Source organism: Ornithorhynchus anatinus, chromosome 16, assembly GCF_004115215.2.
Source record: "Ornithorhynchus anatinus isolate Pmale09 chromosome 16, mOrnAna1.pri.v4, whole genome shotgun sequence".
NCBI lineage: Eukaryota > Metazoa > Chordata > Mammalia > Monotremata > Ornithorhynchidae > Ornithorhynchus > Ornithorhynchus anatinus.
The window spans coordinates 25260044-25265554 of record NC_041743.1 but is presented as its reverse complement, the minus strand read 5'-3'; the positions used below and the strand labels follow the sequence as shown (position 1 = coordinate 25265554).

The 5511-nt window shown below is 45.6% G+C and overlaps 1 long non-coding RNA gene across 1 annotated transcript; it reads right to left on the bottom strand.

Moving 5' to 3' along the window:
• Positions 1-1680: 1680 nt before the first annotated feature.
• Positions 1681-5247, bottom strand: LOC114817444. The gene is made up of 3 exons (XR_003765305.2): positions 4686-5247; positions 2889-3036; positions 1681-2398 (listed from the first exon to the last, which is right to left on the bottom strand). It is a non-coding gene; the product is annotated as an uncharacterized LOC114817444 (long non-coding RNA).
• Positions 5248-5511: the final 264 nt, after the last annotated feature.

Below are 5511 nucleotides of genomic sequence, written 5' to 3'. Positions count from 1 at the left end.
CCCTCCCGTGCCCCCAGCCTGTAAACTCGTTGTGGGCAGAAAATGGGTCTGTTTATTACTATATTGTAATCTCCCAAATGCTTAGTACAGTGCTCCGCACACAGTAAGTGCTCAGTAAATCCACCTGAATGAACCAACGAGCCCCACTCTGAAGCCTGACGGAGAACACTGCTGCTTCCCAAATCGTAAATTGTCCCATTATCTTTTTGAAGACGGCAAATCCTCAGGTACCCAGAAAACGGCCTCTCGACCATGGGGCAAACCTGTTCTGTGGGTTGAAGAATAAAACCACGGGCCCAGGCACAAGTGCTCACTTGTATCTTAAGAAGAGAAGAAAGGTGGAAAGATGATGGGACATTTCTATTTTCATTAGTTCAGGTTCACTATCCCTAGTGTGGGATCATCATCAGTGCTATTTAATAATAATAATTATGGTATCTGTTAAGTATTTACTATGTGCCAAGCACTGTTCTAAGCGCTAGGGTGGACGCAAGGTAAGCAGCTTGTCCCACGTGGGGCTCACAGTCTTAATCCCCATTTTACAGATGAGGTCACTGAGGCACAGAGAAGCTAAGCGACTTGCCCAAAGTCCCACAGCTGACAAGTGGCGGAGCCGCGATTAGAACCCAGGACCTCTGACTCCCAAGCCCGTGCTCTTCCCACTAAGCCACCCTGCTTCTCACTGAGCGCTCACTGTGTACAGAGCGCCGTACTAAGCATTTAATAATGGTGCTATTTGTTAAGCGCTTACTCTGTGCAAAGCACTGTTCTAAGCGCTGGGGGAATACAAGGTGATCGGATTGTCCCATGTGGGGTTCACAGTTTTAATCTCCATTTTACGGAGGAGGGAACTGAGGCACAGAGATGTGAAGTGACTCGCCCAAAGTCACACAGCTGGCAAGTGGCGGAGCTGGGATTAGAACCCATGACCTCTGACTCCCAAGCCCAGGCTCTTTCCACTGGCCATGCCGCTTCTCGAGAGTACGATAGAATAGAATTGCCAGACACGTTTCCTGTTTGCAACGAGCTTACAATCTAGAGCGGGAGACAGACGTTAATCTAAATAAATAATAATACATAATTTACAGATATGTGCATGAATACCGTGGGGCTTAGGTTAATTTTCATCATTCGAGCTCTGAGCTTTAAGGAGCATGTGGCACATTATGACTTCAGCTCAAAATGAGATAAATGGGACATTAACAGAGAAGCAGCGTGGCTCACTGGAAAGAGGCCGGGCTTGGGAGTCCCAGGTCATGGGTTCGAATTCCGACTCCGCCTTTTGCCAGCTGTGTGACTTTGGGCCAGTCACTTCACTTCTCTGTGCCTCAGTTGCCTCCTCTGTAAAATGGGGATTAAAACTGTGAGCCCCACGTGGGACAAGCTGATCACCTTGTATCCCCCCAGCGCTTAGAACGGTGCTCTGCACATAGTAAGCGCTTAACAAATACCAACATTATTATTATTATTATTATTATTATTAACTCGGGAAGAGAATTCTCTCTCTGGCTGGTTGCATGACGGTCACTAGCAGTAGATCACTATCGGGGAACTAAATCAGAACAAGATCTGCATCAAATTTCTTAGGGTTCAGACAAAACCTATTAGGGTAAGCAGCTTGGCCTAGTGGAAAGAAGATGGGTCCTGGGACAATTTGCAGTGCCACAAATGTACCAAATTATTCAGAAAGTGTCTAAGAATGATTTAAAATAGACAAATTACACTTTAGGAGCGAGGGCCTAGAAAAGAGCGTAGTGCCTTTATTTTTAGTTTCTGAGGTCTGGGGTACTTTCTCCTCCTATCGAAAAGGCACTTGGCTATTGGGTGTGTTTTTTTTAAGTGGCGCTAATATCTGTAACGACTCCTAATGACTGGACAGTCTTCAAAACCCGGTTCAAAATATTTCCTCCTAAGATGAAATCATATAAAAGTGAACTCGCCAGAGAGTGAAAAAATGCCCCAAATTCACCCACCGATAATTACCCGTTCTTAGACACAGGCCGCACTGCCAAAAATTATTAGCACAGAATGAATTCAGTAACGCCTTGAAATCGCTATCCTCGTCTGGAGAAAGCTAATCACCTCCTCATCCTCCAACACATTTATCCACCTACTAATTCTTCTCCTAATTAGAGAGAAAGTCTGAGCTGTGCTGGGCAGAGAGGGAGGGATTAGGGTTAAGAAAACACTTGTATTTGAAACCTCCCACCTCCCCTGGTCAGTGTGAAATATTCTAAAAGAATCTCCCATCCCAGCTAATCCCTGACCCTCAGCGGGGAGGAGTGCTAACAATTTAGTTTAAAACTCACACTCTCAGACAAATGCATCAAAAACGGCTTTTCTTCTTTGATTTATAGGTATTCGTTGTTTTTCCAAGCTCCATTAAGGACTCTTCATCCTGTATTGCAAGGGGCATTAAGCACTAGCATGTTAAACTTGTTCCCAGCTCGGTATTATTCAAAGGCAATTTACACTAATTATTGGAGTCCGTGGTGTTACCCATATTAGCGGAATGATCCATCTCAGCAGGTTAAAGTACTTTTGACATGTTAATTTATTACTGAGGTAGAAAAATCTTCCACGGATAAAAATAAAGTATTATATATATATATATATTTTTGGAATGGCAGTTTCTGAGGAATGGGGCTGAAATATCCCTCTGCCCCTATTTTATTTCCAATTATAACCGACTTTGCAATTGCCTGCGTTTCGGCTGATAGGGCCAATGAGATGGCGTTGAAGCTCTGTCGTTATGATTATTACACAGATCATTCCTTATTTGGAAAACCGTCCTTACGGATTGAAGCCTGAAGCAGCCGGGCAAACTCCGAAGCCCAGAGGAAACTGCGGATCGAAAACGGTGGTGAGAGTAACTGAGTTGCACTCACCTCTCGTTCGGATCGACTCCCTTTCCTAGAGTCTGCACACCAGAATTCAACCTCTGATTTGAAAGAGGCCAGAAAAAGTAGTTTTGTGGCTCTCGTAAACGGTGACGACTTTACAGAAGCGATTCTTTTTTCCTGTGGATAATTCCTTCTGCAAAGATTAATAATAATGATAATGCTGGTGTTCGTTAAGCGCTTACTATGTACAGAGCACTGTTCTAAGCGCTGGGGTGGATACAGGGTCTTCAGGTTGTCCCACGTGAGGCTCACAGTCTTAATCCCCATTTCACAGTTGAGGTAACTGAGGCACAGAGAAGTAAAGCGACTTGCCCACAGTCACACAGCTGACAAGCGGCAGATCCGGGATTAGAACCCATGACCTCTGACTCCCAAGCCCGGGCTCTTTCCACTGAGCCACCCTGCTTCTCTACTACTGTTGCAAATGGGGCAGACACCCCTCCTCCCGCCCCCTCAACCATCTTCTTCCTCTTCTCACACGGCTCAAAGATACTAATGATACTAAGATACATCTGGGAAAGAAAACTGAATGCTTTAGCTGGTAGCTCGCTATGGGCAGGTAACTTGTCTGCTAATTGTGTTCTCTTGTAATAATAATAATAATGACGGTATTTATTAAGCGCTTACTACATGCCAAGCACTGTTCTAAGCGCTGGAGTAGTTACAAGGTAGTCATGGGGCTCACAGTCTTAATCCCCATTTTACAGTTGAGGGAACTGAGGCACGGAGAAGTTAAGTGACTTGCCCAAGGTCTCACAGCTGACAAGTGGCAGAGGCGGGATTAGAACCCATGACCCCAAGACCGTGCTCTTTCACTCTCCCAAGTGCTTAGTACAGTGCTCTGCACAAAAGTGTTCAATAAATACCACTGATTCTCGGATTGACTGATTTAGCTCAGGACAGGATGCGGGTTTGTTAAGCGCTTAGTATGTAGCAAACACTATTCTAAGCCCCGGGGCAGATATAAATGAAAAGAACTGAAGAAGTTAAGTGACTTGCTCAGGGTCACACAGCAAGTGACAGACAGATCCGGGATTACTAACAGCAATAATAATAATAATCATAATAATAATCATCGCGGTATTTGTTTTTAAACACCCCTTCAGGGTCACACCTGGAGAGTATCCAGTACTCTACCCATCTTGACTACAGGAAGGAGAGTCGAGCAGAGGCCTAACCGTTCCATTCCTAGCTTGGGCAGTGGCTACTGAGTGGAAGGCAATCTACTACAGGGCAAAACTCATTATCCTATTTATTTTGTTAATGAGGCGTACATCCCCTTTATTCTATTTATTCCTATTGTTTCTGTCTGTCTCCCCTGATTAGACCGTGAGCCCGTCAGAGGGCAGGGATTGTCTCTATCTGTTGCCAAATTGTCCATTCCAAGCGCTCAGTACAGTGCTCTGCACATAGTAAGCGCTCAATAAATACGATTGAATGTGCTGGGCACCTGACACCTGCCCGATCTCTGTCCATTCCCTAAGGTGTGTTGGTTGTTTTTTTCTGGTGGTTTCTTTTTTTGGGCCAAGAAGAATCGTTGCCCTTGTATAGTTTCCCTGGTGGCGTCTCAGATCGTCAAGTGAGACACCTGTGAGGTAAAACACTGTTAGAAACCAGAGCTGAATGCAGGAAATGTGGCTTGATTAGGTAGGGGTTTTTTTTCATTTGAATTATCATTTTAGATCAAACATTTTCCCAGGGCTGCTCCATTCCAGTTTTCTTCTCCGCACCAGCTGGAGCCAGTGGCCTGCCCCCCCCCCCCGCCCGCTAATCTGCCCTCACCTCGACAGCCGAGCTGCCCCAATCGTGAACGTTCACATTCCCGTCCAAAAAGTCAGATCTCCTCAATCAGCAGCCCGATTAGCGCCATTATCCGTCAAAACGTCCACCTTTCTTAAACGGGGTAAAACGAAAGCTTTTTATGACGAGTAAATCAGCATATACTGGAGTATTTAGCCAAGAGACCGCAGACGGAAACCCGACGAAGACTTTCCCACATCGATGACTGTGATTAAAAGGACTCGAAGAGTGTACTGAGTGTCAGTTCAAAAGATCTCCATTTCGCTGAAAAACCAATTTGGGGTTCTCAGTGGCCTTGTATTGGAGAGTTTGCTCTAGACCGTAAGCTTTTTACGGGCAGGAAATGCGCTCGGTGAGTCTGTTTTTTTTTATGATGCTCTCCCAGGTGCTCAATGCAGCGATCTGCACAGCGCGAGCGCTCAATAAATACCAATGATTGATTGATTTCCTGCCATAGTAGCTCCAGGCTGGGTCACAGCTGTGAGTCCGGAAGAGCATTGAAATGTTCAGTGGGTTACGTCAATCACTCAATCGATGGTATCCCCTGAGAGTTTACTGTGTGCAGAGTACTGTGTACTGAGCACTCAAAATAATAATAATTGGGCTATTTGTTAAGTTCTTACTATGTGCCAGTCGCTGTGCTAAAAGCCGGGATAGATACGAGACGATCGGGTTGGACAGAGTCCCTGTCCACACAGGGCTCGCTGTCTTCATCCCCATTTTACAGATGAGGTGGGTGCGGCACGGAGAAGTAAAGTGACTTACCCAAGGTCTCCCAGAGGACAGACGGGGGAGCCGGGATCGGAAC